Source organism: Hevea brasiliensis, chromosome 9 (genome assembly GCF_030052815.1).
Source record: "Hevea brasiliensis isolate MT/VB/25A 57/8 chromosome 9, ASM3005281v1, whole genome shotgun sequence".
NCBI lineage: Eukaryota > Viridiplantae > Streptophyta > Magnoliopsida > Malpighiales > Euphorbiaceae > Hevea > Hevea brasiliensis.
In genome coordinates, this window is record NC_079501.1 from 57,913,778 (window position 1) to 57,938,583 (window position 24,806).

Below are 24,806 nucleotides of genomic sequence, written 5' to 3' on the forward strand. Positions count from 1 at the left end.
TCTCATATGTCACGCCACTTTGAGCCTCTCCAGCTATTTCTCTTCATCTCTCATCAATTCAAAGAGATTAGCCATCAATCTCTTGAATTAAGAACACTAGAAATTGTTTCTAGTGTCATGTTTGCATCTCTAATCTCTTAAAAGGCAGAACTTGAATTTCTAATTAATAGAAAAGGCTTTAGAAGCTGTTCAAGGGCTGCCATAGGTGTTCTTGGTGTGGACAAGCTAGAGGGACAACATCCGTGTCTCAAGACGAATCTCAAAGCGCGGACATTTGCGGCACATCAAGAGGTTAGTGTAATCGTTCTTGATTTAATCTAGGGTTCTAAAATTAATCTGATTAATTTTAAAATCTTAAATGGCAAATACAGATCCAAAAACATATTAAAAGAGTTTTAATATGTTGTTTATCATTGAAATCAAATAGATAAAAATAAATCTTGCATGGTGCTTGTGACCCTAGGTGAAAATTTTTGAATTCAATGGTATAATCTTGTGTTTTTCACGCTTCCGTTCCTTCAGGAGAGTTGAGAGAGGGAGTGAGGCGGCAAGTTTATGGAAGAAGAAGACTTATATTATTTTTTTTTTCTTTTCTTTTCTTTTCTCTTTTTATGTCTTAGGAAGACCAAAAATCTAATTAAATAAAATTTTAATTAAAATACTTATGGCATCATGCATGATGTCATCTCCCTACACCTTTTTCTTTTCCTTTTTTTTTCTATTTATTTTTCTATTAGTTCTTTAATTTAATTCCTGACTCCGAAATTTTTCTTTCTCCAATTTTATTTGACAGCTAGGTCAGGAGTCAGCTCTCGGGGTCAATTAACCAAATTGCCCCTCGCCGGTTCAACCCGGTTTGCAAATAATTCAATATTTCTTCTGGATCTCTGACCTAATTATTTGACTGGCTCAATAGTTCTTTTTCATGATTTTCTCTTTTCCACTATGTTCGTAATGGTCCTAAGGACTGCGGCGTCATATTTTATGATTCGAAATTTGAGTTTAAATCGACTTTGCAGTCGTTCCCGAGAAGGTCACCCATCGTTCTGACTCTCGGCTCATTTAACTTCTTGTGTTATGTTTTTCTATTTATACTTAACTAATTCACAATTACTAATTATTTATGTTTATGACTTATCTAGTTGTCTTAAGTGTGGTCCTAATCCCCTTAATTGTCCGGACCGACTCCGATCACCGGAACAGTATAATTTACCAGACTATGCAAATAGGGATGTTATAAGTAGACTAGGCTGCTAATGCTATATTGGGAGTTCATCGAGTATATTGAGTATACCATATTTTACATTTTGTATTGTAATGTATGTTCACTGTATGTATATAGTGTTCTTGGTTTTGAGCAGTTGTAAATTAAAATGGTACATTGAAGTTGTAAAATAAATTGTAAATTAATTTGGTTTGTAAATATTGTGTTATATTTCTTTTATCTCAGCCTTTGAAATTACTGAAAAATTATTGTGGATTTGAGTTGACTGAATGTTGGAATTTGAGATTAAGAAATATATTTGAAGTGCTTTTTACAGGTTTTTGAAGAACTGTTTTATTCCAAAATATAGATGGCACTATGCCAAAACTTTTACAGAGATTACCAATATTCCAAATGTGTTAGTTGTTTCACTTCAGTTCAAAAATAAGAAAAATTTTTAACACCTGTAAATAGTGCTCACCACTGTAAAAAAAAGTAAGAAATGTTTTAAAATCCCTTATAGTGTATTTAATGGGTTATCAGTAGATGAAGTTGGTAATTCATTAGGTATACTATGGTATCATGTTATGCCTTACAGAGGGGTAGGGTGTGACATGTTTTAGTGGTATCTGAGCAAGGTTTTTAAATTTTGTTTTCACCTATAATTTGAATACTCTTTCTTCATAGTACAAGTGCTCAATGTCATTGTTTGATACATACAGTACATTACAGTATAAATATGTACTAACAGGAGGAAATCTCCTTGTGTTATCTGTTCAAGAGGTTTAAGATCCTCGCATTAACTATGGAAGAGGGTGATCGTTCAGTCAATCAATCGATAGAGGCTGAGTTACAAGGGGATGCCCCAGCCCTACACAATGTCAGTGGATCAGCAGCACCAGCCCCCTCAGTACCGTAGTTTTCTGCTCAGTTCGCTCAGCAGATGGCTACTGTAACACCCTCACTATAGCAATTACGTACATTCTACTGTTCCGGTGACCGGTGTCAGTCCGGACGGCTAGAACGTCTGGAAAAATAATTAGACTAGAGTGAGGAGTTATAAATAACTCAAATATTAATAAGAAAAATTTAGGAAAAATTTTAGAAATAAAATACAACCAAGTTAAATGAGCCGGTGCCCTAGCGATGGGTAACCTGGTGAGAAGTTGCGGTTCTCGCAACTAGGAGCCCTAGACCCAGGGAAAAATTCATAAAATAATTTTTGAGACTCCAGAGAAGGGTCATTGAGGTTTCTATGGCATTAGAATGCCAAGGAAATGCTTAGAAAAATTTTTCAATCGGTACAGACAATTTTAGTTTGTTAAGCCAAATGGAGGGCATTTTGGTCATTTCGTCTTTAGAGATGATTTTTGACCGACTTGTCCAATTAAGTAAATAATTATTATGATCTAAAATGTAAATAAATATTGTTAAAAATTTAATTGAAAAAGAGTAGAAAAGAAAATGAAATAAAATATAAATTATGGCATCATTATTGTGTCATTAAAAGTCCTCCACCAATCATATTGTAACACACACCTTATAAACTAATTAAAAAGGCATAAAATGAGTTAAAATGAAAAACAACAATCTGTTGCCCTTCTTCTTCAACCAGCCGAAACTCTCTCCCTTTCTATTCTCCATGGATGCTTTTACTTCTCTCTAAAAGTTCCTTGTAAACACACCATAAAATCACTTGTTGATTTCACAAAAATTGCTCCTTGCAACTAGAACAAGCCTAAGGCAGCAAAAGAAAAGGAGAGAAAGATTTTTCTTCAAGCTTGGGTTGACACACACAAAGGTTAGTGCTTTAACTTATAGTTATTTCTGTGTTTTATGAAAGAAATTAGTAAATCCTACAACTAGGTGCCATAGGAAATTATAGATGAGTGAAAATCTGAATCAGACAAGATATGCGTGAACAGTAAATTTTAAAAATTCATAACTGGAGTTAGGGATCTCAGATCAGGGCAATTTTTATGTCAAAAGAAACCTTAAGGAATGTTCTAAAACTTTGTAGTTTTATGGCAGACCTGATTCTAATGTTAGATTAGGGTTTGAGGACAAAACATTTTATTGCTCAGATGTGGACTCTGTTCTGCTGATCTCCTGCAACAGGACAGCCACCTTCAATAAATCATAACTAGAGCCAAAAAACTCTAAATGATGTGATTCTTGAGTCCTTGAAACGTTTATTGAATGTTCTAAAACCTTGTAGTTGTGGCCAAGAGCTAATTATGGTAGCTGCTGGTTGATATTTTTGCATTTCCTTACTACTATCCTGCATGTACTGGATTCTGGACAGGTTGCACCTTTTTAATTAGTTCTGCAATTTCTGACCTGATTTTGATGTGATTCCAATTGGAGATTGAGTTAAACATATGAAGGTTGATTTCTGGAAAATATGGTCTTGAAATCTTGTTTCTATAAATTATGGTGATTATTTTTGCACCCTGTTTATGCATGCTGATTGTGCACTGAGTGCACTATTCATTCTAGTAACATGTATATTGCATGAGCTAGAAATTTTAGAGGAAAAATGATTAAGCATGCTTTGATTTAATGAAGTTACATGTAGAAATTAATAAGGTGGAGGCCCATTTCTGGTCTAGAAATGAGTGACATGAGGAAATTGAGTGAATGGGCTGCCCTTGGTGACCTGCAGGACTGGGCATGAGTCCAGCAGGTTTGAGAAGCAATAACTTGAATTGTAGAGGTTCAATTGGTGCAAAGCTAATTGGAAATGAAACTAGACACATAATGGCACAACTTTGGTGAAGAAACCATGCCCAGAAAACCCAACCAACTTTACCAAAAGTTTGCCCTAATCCGGGTGACCTGCAATCTGCCTGGGCAAAATGACCAAATGAACAGTATTTGGTCATTTGGCCATAACTCAATGTAGCAAGGTCTAATTGACATGAACTTTTACCAGCAATAAGTTGAGATATAGACCAACAACTTTCATGAAGAAACCTTACCCAAATTATGACCATAACCTAGTCAAACTTCCAACCAAACTTGAGTTACCAAATCTAGCAGAAACAACTTTACCCAGAATTTTGGGTTCTGCCCAATCCGGCCAGTCATGGTTTTTAGGCCATAACTTGAGCTACAAAACTCCAAATGGAGTGATTCAAAAAAGTAAATTCAACTAGACAAAATAAGGAACAACTTTCTTTGAACATTTTTCCAAATTCCCACTGCAAAAGTGACTAATGAAACAGTAAAGACAAAGCATGAAAACTGAAAATTCTGCCCAATTAACATTAAGCTTGGAAATGGTATTGGTAACCAATACCAACAAATTTTGAATGCAAGATGTGGTATATTGGAGAACTTAGGTTCAATAAATTTATTATGTATCAAAAAGTCAACAATTTGAGTGAATAGTAATGTGAATAGTAATACAAAGACACAAAGTATAATAACTAAATTGGTAGAGGAAATTAAGGTATGAAAATTTGGAATCCATGAAACATTCATGGATTATTTGGAATAGAAATAGTAATTCACCTAAATGGCTTAATGAACATTTAAGTTATGTGAGTATATAGTTCAGATATATTTCCAATACTTGTAGGTCTAATAAAACATAAGTAATACCACTTGAATATGAAATGACATTAACCTAGATGAATTGTTGAGTATAAATGGGATGAGGTTTACATTAGGATTTATGTTTCCATTGCAAATAAGATAATAACACCTTGTATGAGTTATGAATTCATATAAATATTGTAATGAATAAATAAATCACATGAAAATATGAATAGAACATTAGTTTTCTTTATAAGAGAAAGGAAGAATGTTTTGAGTACAATGGTATATGAACACCATTGTTGTGAATTGTGATCAATATGAATGAAGTAAGAAATGTATGAATAGTGTAACACCCCAAAGTTCGGTAGTGCGTTCTACTGCTTCGGTGACCAGTGTTGTCCGGACAACTAGGATGCCTAGAACTACACTTTGACATGAGGGAGGAGACATAAAATAATGAAATACAAGAAAAGAAAATACAAGAAAAAAAAGGAAAAATAATAGCAAAGAAAGGTAATCAAGTTAAACGAGCCGGGAAACCTAACGATGGGTGACCGCACTAGGAAGTCACGGCGTGGACCGTTGACTAGCCCTGGACTGCGGGGAACCCTGGAAAACATTTTTAGGACTTAAATTGACCCTTATTGAAGAATAAATATCATTAGAAAGATCAAAGAAAAATTAAATAATTAGTACAAAGAAAAGTGAGAAATCGAAAAACGGACAAAACCCGGTGTTACCGAAAAATCGGGAATGCGATCCGAACAGGGGCATTATGGTCATTTGACATCCCGAAGTGTCTTTTGACCTAAATTTCCATTAAAAATAAATAATATTACACTTAGAAAATAAAATGAAAAATTAGTTTAGTGGTACCTAAAGTAAATAGCTAAAATCATGGGTTAATGTGGGATTAAGTGAACAATTAGATTATTATATGATTATTTGGAGTTAGTGGACCATTAATGGATTAATTAAACACTAAATGGGGGCTGATGTAAGTCCACTAACCAGCTGAACTTCATCTTCCTCAAGGTTCTCTCAACATTGCCGAATTGAAGGGAGAGGAAACTCCATGGGCGTTTTGCATGAGCTCGCTTAACCTCTCCATTTTCAACTCCAATCCCTTAAGTGGCTTCATGAAAGTTTGTCTACTCATCACAAGGAAGAGTTTGATACCAAATTTGAGAAGTTTAAGCAAGGTTTAACAAGCTTCAACCATAAGGTAAGTTAGTATTTTTGAAGATAGCTTTGTTAAGTTTTGTGTGCATGTTATGGGTGTTGGATTTGTGAAGAAAATTTTTGAGTTTGAAGAGTTATTGTTGTGTTCATTTTGGACAGCCATGGAGTCATGTAGTTGATGAAATAATTGTGCATATATTTGATGAGAAATGGTGTTGATCATGATGATTTAATAACCTAGTGAATTACTTGATATTTATATGGTGATTTTTGGCACTTGGATGGGAATTGATGAATTGTAGGACAATTTGGTGTTGAAGAAGATTTTCGGCAGCTTGGGGACACTTGAATAAATGTATGTATTCATGGAAGTGTTGGCAGAATATTGACATAGAAGGATTGATGGATATGTATATGAACTTGTTGTGTAAAGAGTATGTAAAAACTAGTAATGTTATGTGTATGTGTAATTGTGTTTGGACTTTGGGAATTAGAGTTATATTTGGTGTATTGAAGATAATTGTAATTTGCCCAAAGTGATGTTAATGTAAAGTAATATATAGTTTTGGTAATGTACCAAAACAGATTTGGTAGGGAAGTAAACATATTGCAAGGTAAATGTGTGTAATTGATGTGTGTTAAGCAAAGTAACCAAGGGCAGTGTACATTTTAGCCAATAAGTTTAAATGTGTAACCTCAATTGGTATGAGACCAATTGGAGGTGGAACTAGGCACAAAATGTGCCAACTTTCATTGAGAAAACATACCAAAATTCTGCTTGCAAGGTGACCTAAGAAAATGACCAATTCGGATTAGGCACAATTAGGACCTGAAAAATGACCAATTGGGCAGCAGTGAGTGTTTAGGCCATAACTCAATCAAAACAGGTCCAATTGACCTGAAATTTTAACCATGAATAGTTAAGACCCATACCTACAAGTCTTATGAAGACACCAAAACCCAGAAATGACCAGAAGCAAGTCAAAAAGCTTGCACAAGTTCGGGTCCAAAAACTGGCCGAACCAAAGTTGACCAAATTGACCTAAAATTGACCTAATTTGATGCCATTTGACCAGAAATAGTGTAATGACCATAACTTGGTCTACTTAACTCGGATTGACCTAAAATTTTGCCCCGCGTGCAATAAGACATAGATCTACAAGTTTGTAGTTTTGACCGAAACCCGAAAACCGAGGGAACTAGATCGTCCGGCTACGTCAAACTAGTATCCCGAAATGCAGCAATTTACAATGAAATGCAAGAAAACGTAATATACATAGAATTGAGTTTGGTAACACGTACCAACCCTAAAATCCTATCGAATGTGACATATAAAGGACACTAAAACCTAATTTACCTAGAAAACATCGAGGGTCAGTATATTAGGTGATTAAGCAAATAAAGGTATTCAGTGAATTGTTTATCGAACATTATCGTTAAAGGCAAATTAATTTAGCCCTGAAAACACTTCAAATTGTGTTTCTCAGTTAACAAGGACTCAGCAAAAGGGAAAGAAATACTGAGTCAGGACCAGGAGACAAATATCAGAGGTTTGTGCACAACAACTATTTCTTTTGAATTATTTTCAATTGAAATAAATATTGACTAATTGTATATTATTGTTTTAAATTGTGGAAATGTATTTGAATGAAATGATTTGAAACTGTGAGAAATTGTTTGAATGACATTGATGGATACTTATTGATTTAAAAGCATTGGAAATGGTTTGAAACCATAGCTATCATGTATATTGATTGTATTCCTCATTAGCTTGTCTAGTGGGACGAATTGAATTCCCTCTCTGGCTGAAGTGTTGAGGTGTGTGCCTGTTGAGGACGAATTGGATGAGTACTCATAATTTTGCTAGCTAGCTATGTTATTCCTCATTAGTCATCGACTTTTGGGACGAATTGAATACCTCATTAGCCATTGGCTTTTGGGACGAATTGAACTATGGATCATGATTAAGCTGTGTGTGTGATTTATTGATTTGCATTGTGAGATTGTGAAATGGATTTAAACTCTCATTGACATATACTGTCTTTTGAATTCAACCATGATCTGACTTATTGAAAATTATTGTGATATTGACAAATGGAGTTTAAATTCTTATTGACAATTACTGTCTTGAAATTGACTATGGTTTTAAGTATCCACTATCGATATGATTTATGAATTGTGATTTAAATTGTATTTGGTTAATGTTGTGCACCACTGAGACATTGTCTCAGCGATAGCTTTTTATTGCTGTCGCAGGTAGAGAGACAGACAGGGTAGCAGACTAGGCTACATATACCTCCAGCAAGAGATTTTTGGGTATAGTGAGTATATCACATTTGGCATTTTGTACTGTAATGTATGACACTGTATGTACATTTTGTTTTTGGTTTTGAGCAGTTGTAAATTCCAATTGTACCTTGAAGTTGTAAATTAATTATGAGTTATTTGACTTTGAAAATTGTATTATATTTCCTTATCTCAGACTTTGAAAAATTTCTATGGAATTGAGTTGATAAATTGTTGTATTGAGAAATGTATTGGAGTTGAGATTTGGAAAATTATTGAAGTGCTTTTTTTCAGGTTTTCTGAAGAACTGTTTTGTCCAAAATACAGATGGCACTCTGCCAAAATTTTGCCAGAAATTCCAAATAAATCAAACGAGTTAGTTGTTTCATTTCAGTTCACCAAAGTTTTTAACACCTGTAAATAGCGCTCACCACTGTAAAAGAAGTAAGAAAAGTTTTTAAAATCCCTTGTAGTATATTTAATGGGTTATCAGTAGACGGAGTTGGTAATTCATTAGGTATACTACGGGATCATGTTATGCCTTACAGAGGGGTAGGGTGTGACATGTTTTGGTGGTATCAGAGCAAAGTTTTTAAACTCTGTTTTCACCTGTTACTTGAATGTTCTGTCTTCATAGTACAACTGCTCAATATCATTGTTTGATACATACAGTACATTACAGTATAAATATGCACTAACGAGAGTAAATATCCTTGTGTTATTTGTTCAGGAGATCTAAAATCCTTGCATTGAATATGGAAGAGGGTGATCGTTCAGTCGATCAATCTATTGAGGCTGAGGTGCATGGGGATGCCCCAGGCCTACATAATGTTAGTGGTTCACCGCACCACCGCAGCATCTGCAGTTTCTGCTCGATTCGCTCGTGAGATGGTCGCAATGTTCCAACAAATGGCTGGCAATGTACCTACTCAAGTCCCAATACAGACACCAGTGGTACAACCACAGTCTCCTACTAGGCAGTATGATAAATTGATGAAATATGGGGCTACAGAGTTCAAAGGGACAGTAGATCCTCTAGAAGCTGAACAATGGTTAGAGAGGATGGATAGGGTGTTCAAGAAGCTACATTGTACAGAGGAGCTTAGATTTGAATACTCGGTGTCTTTGCTACAGGGGGATGCTTATGACTGGTGGAAAACCATTCCCCACAGTCTGGTGGAACCAGCAGTATTAACATGGAATGACTTTCTCAGGGAATTCAGACAGAAATATGTCCCTGATGCTTATGTGGACCAGAAGCTGCAAGAGTTCCTAAGTCTGAAACAGGGGAACAGATCAGTGGTTGAGTATGAAAGAGAATTTTCCCACCTGAGCCATTATGCAGTAAGTTTGCTTGCTACCAGCAGGGAGAGATGCAAGAGGTTTGAAACTGGCTTGAAGCCCAATATCAGAGTACAAGTGATCGGCTTCAACACACTAACTTCTCTGAACTTGTTTCTCAAGCCCTAGAGTTGGAAAGAGTTGAGTTTGAGATTGCTCCAGAGAAAAAGAGATCAGAGAAGACAGAGAAAGAGGGAAAATCCGTTGAACAGAGTTCCAATGGTCATACTGGAAAGAGGAAGAACTATGGGGGACATGGCAGAGGTGGCAAGAAATCTGGTAGGGGAAGATATTCGTGAGAGACCTCCCTATCCGGGACAAAGCAGAGTACCAGAGGTTCCTATCCTCCCCGCCAATGTGAAACTTGTGGAAAAAATCATGGTGGGATATGCTATAAGGCTATTAGAGCCTGTCATAACTGTGGAGGCACAGGACACTTTGCCAAGGACTGCACCAGTAGTCGCAGAGTTGGACCACCTCCTACTACTGCAGAAAGGTCGGGCCTGAGCCTGTCACGAAGCTCACAACCACCTAGCAGGTAGAGGCGGGGTAGAGGTAACCCAAAGAGCAGCCAAGGCACAAGAAACATTCAGAGCAAGATAGTGCTCCACTGTAGTCTATGCCATGAGACAGAGGGAAGAGGCCGAGACATCTGATGTTGTGGCTGGTACCTTCTCAACTTTTAACCAAAATGTGTTTGTGTTATTTGATCCGGGTTCTACCCATTCTTATGTGAGTGCTAGCATCATTGATTGCATTGCTGTTCCATGTACAAAAATGGACTTTGAGGTGCTAGTAACAAGTCCGTTAGGACAGGAGGTCAGGGTTAATAGAATGTATAGAGATTGTCCTTTGGTGATCCAATGACACACTTTCCTGTCTGATTTCATTGAAATGCCCTTCAGAGATTATGATATCATCTTGGGCATGGATTGGTTAGCTAGGCATCATGCCATGATTGACTGTAGGCTGAAGACAGTCACTTTTGGTCTCCCTCAGTACAGTGATGTGGTGATACAAGGGGAGAGGCAGTTATTGCCATCAAACATCATTTCGGCTGCACTAGCCAGAAAAATGATCAGAAAGGGGTGTGAAGCCTACTTGGCACATATGGTAGACACCCAAGTGGGGAGTCCAGCATTGAAGGACATCCCTACAGTACATGACTTTCCAGATGTGTTTCCTGATGAATTGCCAGGATTACCTCCGGAAAGAGAAGTGCAGTTTGAAATTAATGTTATGCCTGGTGTGGATCCAATTTCCATAACGCCATACAGAATGGCACCAGCAGAGTTGAAGGAGTTGAAGATACAATTGCTAGAACTACTTGAAAAGGGCTTCATCCGCCCCAGTGTGTCACCTTGGGGAGCACCAGTGTTGTTTGTTAAGAAGAAGGATGGTACTCTCCGCTTATGCATTGACTACCGGCAGTTGAATAAGGTGACAATAAAGAACAGATATCCATTGCCTCGCATTGATGATCTGTTTGATCAATTGAAAGGTGCAGCTATATTCTCCAAAATTGATTTGCGATCTGGTTACTATCAGTTAAAGGTGCAAGAGCAGAGTATTCCAAAAACTGCTTTCAGAACTCGGTATGGCCACTATGAGTTTCTAGTAATGCCATTCGGGTTGATAAATGCTCCAGCTGCTTTTATGGATCTGATGAACACTATCTTCAGACCATATCTTGATCAATTTGTGGTGGTGTTTATTGATGACATTTTGATATACTCGAGGAATGCAGAGGAGCATGACAGACATCTGCGGATTGTACTGCAGACTTTAAGGGAGAAACAACTATACGCCAAATTGTCGAAATGTGAATTTTGGCTGAAAGAAATCTCCTTTTTGGGACATGTTGTGTCAGCTGAAGGGATCAAGGTAGATTCCAGCAAGGTAGAAGCTATCTTTAATTGGAAGCCACCCAGGAACATTACAGAAATTCGCAGTTTTCTGGGTTTAGCTGGATATTACCGTCGGTTTGTGAAGGGTTTTCTATGTTATCTTCTCCACTGACTAAGCTGCTTCGGAAAGATGTAAAATTTCAGTGGACTGATAAATGTCAGCAGAGTTTTGATGAGTTAAAGAGGTGTTTAACTGAAGCTCCAGTTCTCACTTTACCTACTCCGGGTAAAGAATACACAGTTTATAGTGATGCTTCTCACAATGGGTTAGGAATGTCATTGCTTATGCATCACGCCAGCTGAAACCGCATGAGAGGAACTACCCAACACATGATCTAGAGTTAGCAGCTATTATTTTTGCTCTGAAGATCTGGAGACACTATTTGTATGGGGAGAAATGCTACATTTACACAGATCACAAGAGCTTGAAGTATTTAGGCACCCAGAAGGAATTGAATCTGAGGCAGAGGAGATGGTTGGAATTCATTAAAGACTATGATTGCTTAATAGACTATCAGCCAGGGAAAGCAAATGTAGTGGCTGACGCCCAAGACTATGGCAAGTCTTAGAGTTTCGCCTATGTCCATGGTATATGAATTGAAAGCACAGCATGCCAGTTTAGAGATTGATGATGAGGGACAGACAGTAGTTGCATGGCATGTACAGCCAGTGTTGATTGATCAGATCAGAATGGCTGCTCAGAGTGATGAAAAGTATCAGAAGCTACTGAAAGAAGTCCAGCAGGGCAAGAAACCTGAATTCTCTGTGAGAGATGATGGTTTATTGCTACATCAGGGTAGAATGTGTGTTCCTAGCGATGTGAATTGAGACAAATCATTATGAAGGAAGCACATGAGTCTCCATTTGCTATGCACCCTGGTGGAACTAAAATGTACAGAGGGTTGAAAGAACATTACTGGTGGATGGGTATGAAGAGAGATATAGCTGAATTTGTTTCCAAATGCCTAACTTGTCAGCAAGTAAAGGCAGAACATCAAGTTCCAGCTAGTTTGTTACATCCTTTGTCAGTACCAGAGTGGAAATGGGAACGAATAACTATGGATTTTGTTACAGGACTTCCAAGGACACATAGTAGTCATGATGCAGTATGGGTTATAGTTGACAGATTGACCAAGTCTGCTCACTTTTTGCCAGTTCGGATGGATTATAGCCTGGAAAGATTGGCCAGATTGTACATATATGAGATTGTAAAATTGCATGGAGTGCCAGTATCAATTGTGTCTGACAGAGATCCTAGGTTCACTTCTAGATTCTGGGGTAGTCTTCAGAGAGCCCTAGGAACTAGACTGAACTTCAAAGACAAAGATTCCACCCACGCATAGATGGCCACCGAGAGGGTTATTCAGATATTGGAGGATATGCTACGGGCTTGTGTGATTGAATTTGAAGGTAGTTGGGATACACACTTGCCTTTGATTGAGTTTGCTTATAACAACAGCTACCAATCAAGCATAGGGATGCCTCCATATGAAGCTTTGTATGGCAGGAAGTGCAGAACTCCCTTATGTTGGGATGAGGTAGGTGAAAGGAAGATGATTGGGCCAGAAATTGTTCAGCAGACAGAGGAAAAGATCAGATTGATTAGGGATAGACTCAAGGCTACATCAGACCGTCAGAAGTCCTATGTTGATATGAAAAGAAGAGATATTGAGTACGCAGTGGGTGATAAGGTATTCCTCAAAGTTTCTCCTTAGAAGAGGATTATGAGATTTGGCAGAAAGGTGAAACTGAGTCCTCGTTTCATCGGACCACATGAAGTTCTGGAAAGAGTGGGTCCTTTGGCATATCGGTTGGCATTACCTCCAAAGCTAGCAAGGATACACAGTGTCTTCCATGTGTCCATGTTAAGGAGGTACAGATCTGACCCATCTCATGTACTGTCAGTTGAAGAGATTGAAGTAAATCCAGACCTCTCAAATGAGGAAGAACCCATAAAAATTCTGGCTTATGAGGTGAAGCAGCTGAGAAACAAACAGATACACCTGGTTAAAGTGCTGTGGAACCATCATTCAGGCCAGGAAGCTACTTGGGAACGTGAAGAGGATATGAGGAGACAGCACCCACAGCAGTTCAGAGACTAATGCCAAGTAAAATTTTGGGACGAAATTTATTTTAAGGGAGAGAGAGTTGTAACACCCCAAAGTTCGGTAGTGCGTTCTACTGCTCCGGTGACCAGTGTTGTCCGGACAACTAGGATGCCTAGAACTACACTTTGACATGAGGGAGGAGACATAAAATAATGAAATACAAGAAAAGAAAATACAAGAAAAAAAAGGAAAAATAATAGCAAAGAAAGGTAATCAAGTTAAACGAGCCGGGAAACCTAACGATGGGTAACCGCACTGGGAAGTCACGGCGTGGACCGTTGACTAGCCCTGGACTGTGGGGAACCCTGGAAAACATTTTTAGGACTTAAATAGACCCTTATTGAAGAATAAATATCATTAGAAAGATCAAAGAAAAATTAAATAATTAGTACAAAGAAAAGTGAGAAATCGAAAAACGGACAAAACCCGGTGTTACCGAAAAATCGGGAATGCAACCCGAACAGGGGCATTATGATCATTTGACATCCCGAAGTGTCTTTTGACCTAAATTTCCATTAAAAATAAATAATATTACACTTAGAAAATAAAATGAAAAATTAGTTTAGTGGTACCTAAAGTAAATAGCTAAAATCATGGGTTAATGTGGGATTAAGTGAACAATTAGATTATTATATGATTATTTGGAGTTAGTGGACCATTAATGGATTAATTAAACACTAAATGGGGGATGATGTAAGTCCACTAACCAGCTGAACTTCATCTTCCTCAAGGTTCTCTCAACATTGCCGAATTGAAGGGAGAGGAAACTCCATGGGCGTTTTGCATGAGCTCACTTAACCTCTCCATTTTCAACTCCAATCCCTTAAGTGGCTTCATGAAAGTTTGTCTACTCATCACAAGGAAGAGTTTGATACCAAATTTGAGAAGTTTAAGCAAGGTTTAACAAGCTTCAACCATAAGGTAAGTTAGTATTTTTGAAGATAGCTTTGTTAAGTTTTGTGTGCATGTTATGGGTGTTTGATTTGTGAATAAAATTTTTGAGTTTGAAGAGTTATTGTTGTGTTCATTTTGGACAGCCATGGAGTCATGTAGTTGATGAAATAATTGTGCATATATTTGATGAGAAATGGTGTTGATCATGATGATTTAATAACCTAGTGAATTACTTGATATTTATATGGTGATTTTTGGCACTTGGATGGGAATTGATGAATTGTAGGACAATTTGGTGTTGAAGAAGATTTTCGGCAGCTTGGGGACACTTGAATAAATGTATGTATTCATGGAAGTGTTGGCAGAATATTGACATAGAAGGATTGATGGATATGTATATGAACTTGTTGTGTAAAGAGTATGTAAAAACTAGTAATGTTATGTGTATGTGTAATTGTGTTTGGACTTTGGGAATTAGAGTTATATTTGGTGTATTGAAGATAATTGTAATCTGCCCAAAGTGATGTTAATGTAAAGTAATATATAGTTTTGGTAATGTACCAAAACAGATTTGGTAGGGAAGTAAACATATTGCAAGGTAAATGTGTGTAATTGATGTGTGTTAAGCAAAGTAACCAAGGGCAGTGTACATTTTAGCCAATAAGTTTAAATGTGTAACCTCAATTGGTATGAGACCAATTGGAGGTGGAACTAGGCACAAAATGTGCCAACTTTCATTGAGAAAACAGACCAAAATTCTGCTTGCAAGGTGACCTAAGAAAATGACCAATTCGGATTAGGTACAATTAGGACCTGAAAAATGACCAATTGGGCAGCAGTGAGTGTTTAGGCCATAACTCACTCAAAACAGGTCCAATTGACCTGAAATTTTAACCATGAATAGTTAAGACCCATACCTACAAGTCTTATGAAGACACAAAAACCCAGAAATGACCAGAAGCAAGTCAAAAAGCTTGCACAAGTTCGAGTCCAAAAACTGGCCGAACCAAAGTTGACCAAATTGACCTAAAATTGACCTAATTTGATGCCATTTGACCAGCAATAGTGTAATAACCATAACTTGGTCTACTTAACTCGGATTGACATAAAATTTTGCCCCGCGTGCAATAAGACATAGATCTACAAGTTTGTAGTTTTGACCGAAACCCAAAAACCGAGGGAACTAGATCGTCCGGCTAGGTCAAACTAGTATCCCGAAATCCAGCAATTTACAATGAAATGCAAGAAAACGCAATATACATAGAATTGAGTTTGGTAACACGTACCAACCCTAAAATCCTATCAAATGTGACATATAAAGGACACTAAAACCTAATTTACCTAGAAAACATCGAGGGTCAGTATATTAGGTGATTAAGCAAATAAAGGTATTCAGTGAATTGTTTATCGAACATTATCGTTAGAGGCAAATTAATTTAGCACTGAAGCACTTCAAATTTTGTTTCTCAGTTAACAAGGACTCAGCAAAAGGGAAAGAAATACTGAGTCAAGACCAGAAGACAAATATCAGAGGTTTGTGCACAACAACTATTTCTTTTGAATTATTTTCAATTGAAATAAATATTGACTAATTGTATATTATTGTTTTAAATTGTGGAAATGTATTTGAATGAAATGATTTGAAACTGTGAGAAATTGTTTGAATGACATTGATGGATACTTATTGATTTAAAAGCATTGGAAATGGTTTGAAACCACAGCTATCATGTATATTGATTGTATTCCTCATTAGCTTGTCTAGTGGGACGAATAGAATTCCCTCTCTGGCTGAAGTGTTGAGGTGTGTGCCTGTTGAGGACGAATTGGATGAGTACTCATATTTTTGCTAGCTAGCTATGTTATTCCTCATTAGTCATCGACTTTTGGGACGAATTGAATACCTCATTAGCCATTGGCTTTTGGGACGAATTGAACTATGGATCATGATTAAGCTGTGTGTGTGATTTATTGATTTGCATTGTGAGATTGTGAAATGGATTTAAACTCTCATTGACATATACTGTCTTTTGAATTCAACCATGATCTGACTTATTGAAAATTATTGTGATATTGACAAATGGAGTTTAAATTCTTATTGACAATTACTGTCTTGAAATTGACTATGGTTTTAAGTATCCACTATCGATATGATTTATGAATTGTGATTTAAATTGTATTTGGTTAATGTTGTGCACCACTGAGACATTGTCTCAGCGATAGCTTTTTATTGCTGTCGCAGGTAGAGAGACAGACAGGGCAGCAGACTAGGCTACATATACCTCCAGCAAGAGATTTTTGGGTATAGTGTGTATACCACATTTGGCATTTTGTACTGTAATGTATGACACTGTATGTACATTTCGTTTTTGGTTTTGAGCAGTTGTAAATTCAAATTGTACCTTGAAGTTGTAAATTAATTATGAGCTATTTGACTTGTGAAAATTGTATTATATTTTCTTATCTCAGACTTTGAAAAATTTCTATGGAATTGAGTTGATAAATTGTTGTGTTGAGAAATGTATTGGAGTTGAGATTTGAAAAATTATTGAAGTGCTTTTTTTCAGGTTTTCTGAAGAACTGTTTTGTCCAAAATACAGATGGCACTCTGCCAAAATTTTTACAGAAATTCCAAATAAATCAAACGAGTTAGTTGTTTCATTTCAGTTCACCAAAGTTTTTAACACCTGTAAATAGCACTCACCACTATAAAAGAAGTAAGAAAAGTTTTTAAAATCCCTTGTAGTATATTTAATGGGTTATCAGTAGACGGAGTTGGTAATTCATTAGGTATACTACGGGATCATGTTATGCCTTACAGAGGGGTAGGGTGTGACAAATAGTATGATGAATGTATAAATTATGAAATTTATTATGAAATAATAAAGTCATAAAACACAATATATTAATATTTAATGATATTATGTGCCCTTGTATTGCCTAGACATGTGTGTCAAATTGGATAGTTTGGCATGCCAATAGGGTATTATTTTAGCAGTGCTGCGAAAGGCTTTATGCCTGTATTCATGGCTTTATGCCTGTATTCATGGCTGTATGCCCGTATTCATGGCTTTATGCCAACATTCATGGCTTTTATGCCCCATTATGTGTTATCATGGCTTTTTAGCCACACTGACTGCATACGTGGTTGACGTTCTGCGTCCCATGGTATGATGGCCTGAGGCACTGCGGTGTCCAGTGCCAACGACCCGTTATCCAGTTTAGTCAGCCTGTCATAGGTTACTTGGACAGTGAAATTTATTGAAATAAGTTAAGAATATTAGAAATTAAAAATATTAGAAATTAAATAAATGAGTAAAATGACCTAAAATAAATTAGAATAGTTATTTATTAGAAAGAATCGAAATAAACTGGACCAATATTAAAATTTACTTATTATGAAATAAACTGAGACAACCTAGAAAGTATTGAAAAAAATGCTAAAAGATTAGCAAAGAAAATTATAACATACATAAATATTGCAAATGTGACTTACATAATAATATAAGCATAAATTTATTATTTTTAGATCATTTTTCTATGTACATTATCACTGTACATTGACGAAATAAACACTTCCAAAGAAGACTAAATTAGGATAAAACATATTAAATTTTAGAAACCGCATGTGAAGTATAAATAAATCTTAATTATTTGAATTATGTTTTATTTCTATCTTTATTTGTATATTATTTCCTTTTTATATTATTGCACCACTAAGCAGCAATGCTTAGCGCGATGGAATTGTTTCCTTTGCGCAGGTACTGAAGCTAGAACCCAATGGATGTTTGACTGGGAATTTTGGGAGTTTTGATCTGCAGAGTGTCAAAGCTTGTCACTTCCTCAGCAATGCATGTAGATGGGGCCCATATAGAACATATTTTATATTTTGTATAAATTGCTTAGATATTATATTATAATGTATATTATGAACAGGTAATTAATAGGAATGCGATGTAAATTAATAAATTAGCTTTTTCATATGTAATTAATTTATATATCATGTAAATTATGAAATTTTGTAATTATTTTGTAAATTATGTAAATTAAGGAAATTTGAAAATTTTGCTTATGTAATTTGAGAATGTTTACATATGAATTGAGTATGAAAGGAAATGTATAGAAATGATTATGAAATTGAAATGTATGGATGAGATTTGAAATATGAGATAATTATGATTAGCACGGATGAGATTTTTATTTTAAAATATTGTTGAATGTCAAACAGGTGAATATTGAAATACGCCAAATGATAATAAAATAGGGGAAACTTCACTGGTTTCTCCGTCAAAAAAATAATTGATATTAAATTAAACGAATTCAAAATTATTAAAAAAATAAAGTAAGATAAGTTAGGGTGCTCCGGCACCGATTGTAGCACGCCTTGCTCGGCTACACTGTAGTCGGGTGAGGGGTGTTACATTTATTGGTATCAGAGCACGGTTTAGGCGTTCCTAGGCATAGATAGATGGAAAGGGATAGTGTGCATAACATGTATTGCATTCATATGAGTCGAGGTGACACTAATGTAGATCTATTTTCTTGGTTATTTTAGGTTAACGTATGGACTCAGAATCGCAGAGGGCAGTAGAAGCAGTAAGCCGTATTCCAACTGGGAGTGATATTGAAAATCGGGGAGATCCTGCTCCACCAGTGCAAAAGGTGCCTGTACAACCCCAACAGGCCTTGTTTGAGCAGATGACTGGATTCTTTCGACAGATGATTGGGGTTATTCCCCCACTGTCTCAGCAGAAATCACCTCTAGGAAAAATTAGGAAGTATGGAGCTGTAGATTTCAATGGTAAAAAGGAAGACGATTCTTCAGCAGCTGAGTATTGGTTAGAAAGGACTAAAAGAGTCCTGCAGCAGCTCCATTGCACACCAGAACAGAGTTTGGAGTGTGCAGTTTCATTGTTACAAGAAGTTGCATATCGGTGGTGGGATGTTGTAACTAAGGTAGTGCCACCAGCTGACGTAACTTGGGAATTCTTTCTGATAGAGTTTAGAAAGAAATATATTAGCTGTGTTCATGAAGAGGAATAGAAAAGGAGTGGTGATCAGCAAAAAAGGAAATTTGGACAGTCTAGTAATAAGAGGCCGAGAGAACAGTTAAGTCAAACAACTGATCAAAGTAGGAGATCTAGATCCAGGCCTACACCTAGAAGAGATCAACCAGAAACACTAGTAGTGAGTGTGCCAAGACTAGCAAGAAAATGTGGCCATTGTAACAAGTGGCATAAAGGTGAATGTAGGGGATTGACAGGAGCTTGTTATAGATGTGGGGCCATAGACCATCATCTGAAAAATTGTCCTAAGAGGAATTTACCACGGACCCAGACAGAGGTCGTGGAAGGACCAAGTACAACAGTACCACCACTTCCAAATGTCACCCAAGCCGGAGAGGAGCAAGAAGCCCCAAATGTGAATTTGAGGTAAAGTATCTTTCCCTTATGATATGCCTAAGTGTATAATGATAGATTCGAAAAGACTAAATAGTACCATATATATATATATAAAAGAAGTAGATAGAGGGAGCAATAGAAAGGTAAAGGAATTATCTCAGATACCTACACCTGGTAAATTTCGAGGACGAAATTTTTATTAGAGGGGAAGAATTGTAACACCCTCATTATAGCAATTACGTACATTCTACTGTTTCGGTGACTGGTGTCGGTCCGGACAGCTAGAACGTCTGGAAAAATAATTAGACTAGGGTGAGGAGGCATAAATAACTCAAATATTAATAAGAAAAATTTAGGATAAATTTTAGAAATAAAATACAACCAAGTTAAATGAGCTGGTGCCCTAGCGATGGGTAACCTAGTGAGAAGTTGCGGTTCTCGCAACTAGGAGCCCTAGACCCGGGGAAAAATTCATAAAATAATTTTTGAGACTCCAGAGAATGGTCATTGAGGTTTCTATGGCATTAGAATGCCAAGGAAATGCTTAGAAAATTTTTTCAATCGGTACAGACAATTTTAGTCTGTTAAGCCAAACGGAGGGCATTTTGGTCATTTCATCTTTAGAGATGATTTTTGACCGACTTGTCCAATTAAGTAAATAATTATTATGATCTAAAATGTAAATAAATATTGTTAAAAATTTAATTGAAAATGAGTAGAAAAGAAAATGAAATAAAATATAAATTATGGCATCATTATTGTGTCATTAAAAGTCCTCCACCAATCATATTGTAACACACACCTTATAAACTAATTAAAAAGGGATAAAATGAGTTAAAATAAAAAACAACAATCTGTTGCCCTTCTTCTTCAACCAACCGAAACTCTCTCCCTCTCTATTCTCCATGGATGTTTTTACTTCTCTCTAAAAGTTCCTTGTAAACACACCATAAAATCACTTGTTGATTTCACAAAAATTGCTCCTTGCAACTAGAAAAAGCCTAAGGCAGCAAAAGAAAAGGAGAGAAAGATTTTTCTTCAAGCTTGGGTTGACACACACAAAGGTTAGTGCCTTAACTTATAGTTATTTCTGTGTTTTATGAAAGAAATTAGTAAATCCTACAACTAGGTGCCATAGGAAATTATAGATGAGTGAAAACTGAATCAGACAAAGATATGCGTGAACAGTAAATTTTAAAAATTCATAACTGGAGTTAGGGATCTCAGATCAAGGCAATTTTTATGTCAAAAGAAACCTTAAGGAATTTTCTAAAACTTTTTAGTTTTATGGCAGACCTGATTCTAATGTTAGGTTAGGGTTTGAGGACAAAACATTTTATTGCTCAGATGTGGACTCTGTTCTGCTGATTTCCTGCAACAGGATAGCCACCTTCAATAAATCATAACTAGAGCCAAAAAACTCGAAATGATGTGATTCTTGAGTCCTTGAAACGCTTATTGAATGTTCTAAAACCTTGTAGTTGTGGCCAAGAGCTAATTATGGTAGCTGCTGGTTGATATTTTTGCATTTCCTTACTACTATCCTGCATGTACTGGATTCTGGACAGGTTGCACCTTTTTAATTAGTTCTGCAATTTCCGATCTGATTTTGATGTGATTCCAATTGGAGATTGAGTTAAACATATGAAGGTTGATTTCTAGAAAATATGGTCTTGAAATCTTGTTTCTATAAATTATGGTGATTATTTTTGCAACCTGTTTCTGCATGCTGATTGTGCACTGAGTGCACTATTCATTCTAGTAACATGTATATTGCATGAGCTAGAAATTTTAGAGGAAAAATGGTTAAGCATGCTTTGATTTAATGAAGTTACATGTAGAAATTAATAAGGTGGTGGCCCATTTCTAGTCTAGAAATGAGTGACATGAGGAAATTGAGTGAATGGGCTGCCCTTGGTGACCTACAGGACTAGGCATGAGTCCAGCAGGTTTGGGAAGCAATAACTTGAATTGTAGAGGTTAAATTGGTGCAAAGCTAATTGGACATGAAACTAGACACATAATGGCACAACTTTGGTGAAGAAACCATGCCCAGAAAACCAAACCAACTTGACCAAAAGTTTGCCCTAATCCGGGTGACCTGCAATCTGCCTGGGCAAAATGACCAAATGAGCAGTATTTGGTCATTTGGCCATAACACAATGTAGAAAGGTCTAATTGACCTGAAATTTTACCAGCAACAAGTTGAGATATACACCAACAACTTTTATGAAGAAACCTTACCCAAATTATGACCATAACCTAGTCAAACTGCCAACCAAACTTGAGTTACCAAATCTGGCAGAAACAACTTTACCCAGAATTTTGGGTTCTGCCCAATCCGGCCAGTCATGGTTTTTAGGCCATAACTTGAGCTACAAAACTCCAAATGGAGTGATTCAAAAAAATAAATTCAACTAGACAAAATAAGGAACAACTTTCTTTGAACATGTTTCCAAATTCCCACTGCAAAAGTGACAAATGGAACAGTAAAGACAAAGCATGAAAACTGAAAATTCTGCCCAATTAACATTAAGCTTGGAAATGGTATTGGCAACCAATACCAACAAATTTTGAACGCAAGATGTGGTATATTGGAGAACTTAGGTTCAATAAATTTATTATGTATCAAAAAGTCAATAATTTGAGTGAATAGTAATGTGAATAGTAATACAAAGACACAAAGTATAATAACTAAATTGGTAGAGGAAATTAAGGTATGAAAATTTGGAATCCATGAAACATTCATGGATTATTTGGAATAGAAATAGTAATTCACCTAAATGGCTTAATGAACATTTAAGTTATGTAAGTATATAGTTAAGATATATTTCCAATACTTGTAGGTCTAATAAAACATAAGTAATACCACTTGAATATGAAATGACATTAACCTAGATGAATTGTTGAGTATAAATGGGATGAGGTTTACATTAGGATTTATGTTTCCATTACAAATAAGATAATAACACCTTGTATGAGTTATGAATTCATATAAATATTGTAATGAATAAATAAATCACATGAAAATATGAATAGAACATTAGTTTTCTTTATAAGAGAAAGGAAAAATGTTTTAAGTACAATGGTATATGAACACCATTGTTGTGAATTGTGATCAATATGAATGAAGTAAGAAATGTATGAATAGTATGATGAATGTATAAATTATGAAATTTATTATGAAATAATAAAGTCATAAAACACAATATATTAATATTTAATGATATTATGTGCCCTTGTATTGCCTAGACATGTGTGTCAGATTGGATAGTTTGGCATGCCAATAGGGTATTGTTTTAGCAGTACTGCGAAAGGCTTTATGCCTGTATTCATGGCTTTATGCCCGTATTCATGGCTGCATGCCCGTATTCATGGCTTTATGCCAACATTCATGGCTTTTATGCCCCATTATGTGTTATCATGGCTTTTTAGCCATACTGACTGCATACGTGGTTGACGTTCTGTGTCCCATAGTATGACGGCCCGAGGCATCGTGGTGTTCAGTGCCAATGAGCCGTTATCCAGTTTAGTCAGCCTGTCATAGGTTACTTGGGCAGTGAAATTTATTGAAATAAGTTAAGAATATTAGAAATTAAAAATATTAGAAATTAAATAAATGAGTAAAATGACCTAAAATAAATTAGAATAGTTATTTATTAGAAAGAATCGAAATAAACTGGACCAATATTAAAATTTACTTATTATGAAATAAACTGAGACAACCTAGAAAGTATTGAAAAAAATGCTAAAAGATTAGCAAAGAAAATTATAACATACATAAATATTGCAAATGTGACTTACATAATAATATAAGCATAAATTTATTATTTTTAGATCATTTTTCTATGTACATTATTATCAGACATTGGCGAAATAAACACTTCCAAAGAAGACTAAATTAGGATAAAACATATTAAATTTTAGAAACCGCATGTGAAGTATAAATAAATCTTAATTATTTGAATTATGTTTTATTTCTATCTTTATTTGTATATTATTTCCTTTTTATATTATTTTCTTTTTATATTATTGCACCACTAAGCAGCAATGCTTAGTGCGATGGAATTGTTTCCTTCGCGCAGGTACTGAAAATAGAACCCAATGGACGTTTGACTGGGAATTTTGGGAGTTTTGATCTGTAGAGTGTCAAAGCTTGTCACCTCCTCAGCAATGCATGTAGATGTGGCCCATATAGAACATATTTTATATTTTGTATAAATTGCTTAGATATTGTATTATAATGTATATTATGAACAGGTAATTAATAGGAATGCGATGTAAATTAATAAATTAGCTTTTTCATATGTAATTAATTTATATATCATGTAAATTATGAAATTTTGTAATTATTTTGTAAATTATGTAAATTAAGGAAATTTGAAAATTTTGCTTATGTAATTTGAGAATGTTTACATATGAATTGAGTATGAATGGAAATGTATAGAAATGATTATGAAATTGAAATGTATGTATGAGATTTGAAATATGAGATAATTATGATTAGCACGGATGAGATTTTTATTTTAAAATATTGTTGAATTTCAAACAGGTGAATATTGAAATACGCCAAATGATAATAAAATAGGGGAAACTTCACTGGTTTCTCCATCAAAAAAATAATTGATATTAAATTAAACGAATTCAAAATTATTAAAAAAATAAAGTAAGATAAGTTAGGGTGCTCCGGCACCGATTGTAGCACGCCTTGCTCTGCTACACTGTAGTCGGGTGAGGGGTGTTACATTTATGAGATGTGGTATATTGGAGAACTTAGGTTCAATAAATTTATTATGTATCAATTTGGTATCAGAGCTGGACTCCCTCTAGTACGGTGTGTGGTGCGTGGACGCACTGTGCGTAAGTGGGCTTGTCACGACCCTGGGATGGGGTTGGGACGTGCTTGTTCAACCAGCTACGCATTGGGGTGGAAACTTCGTGT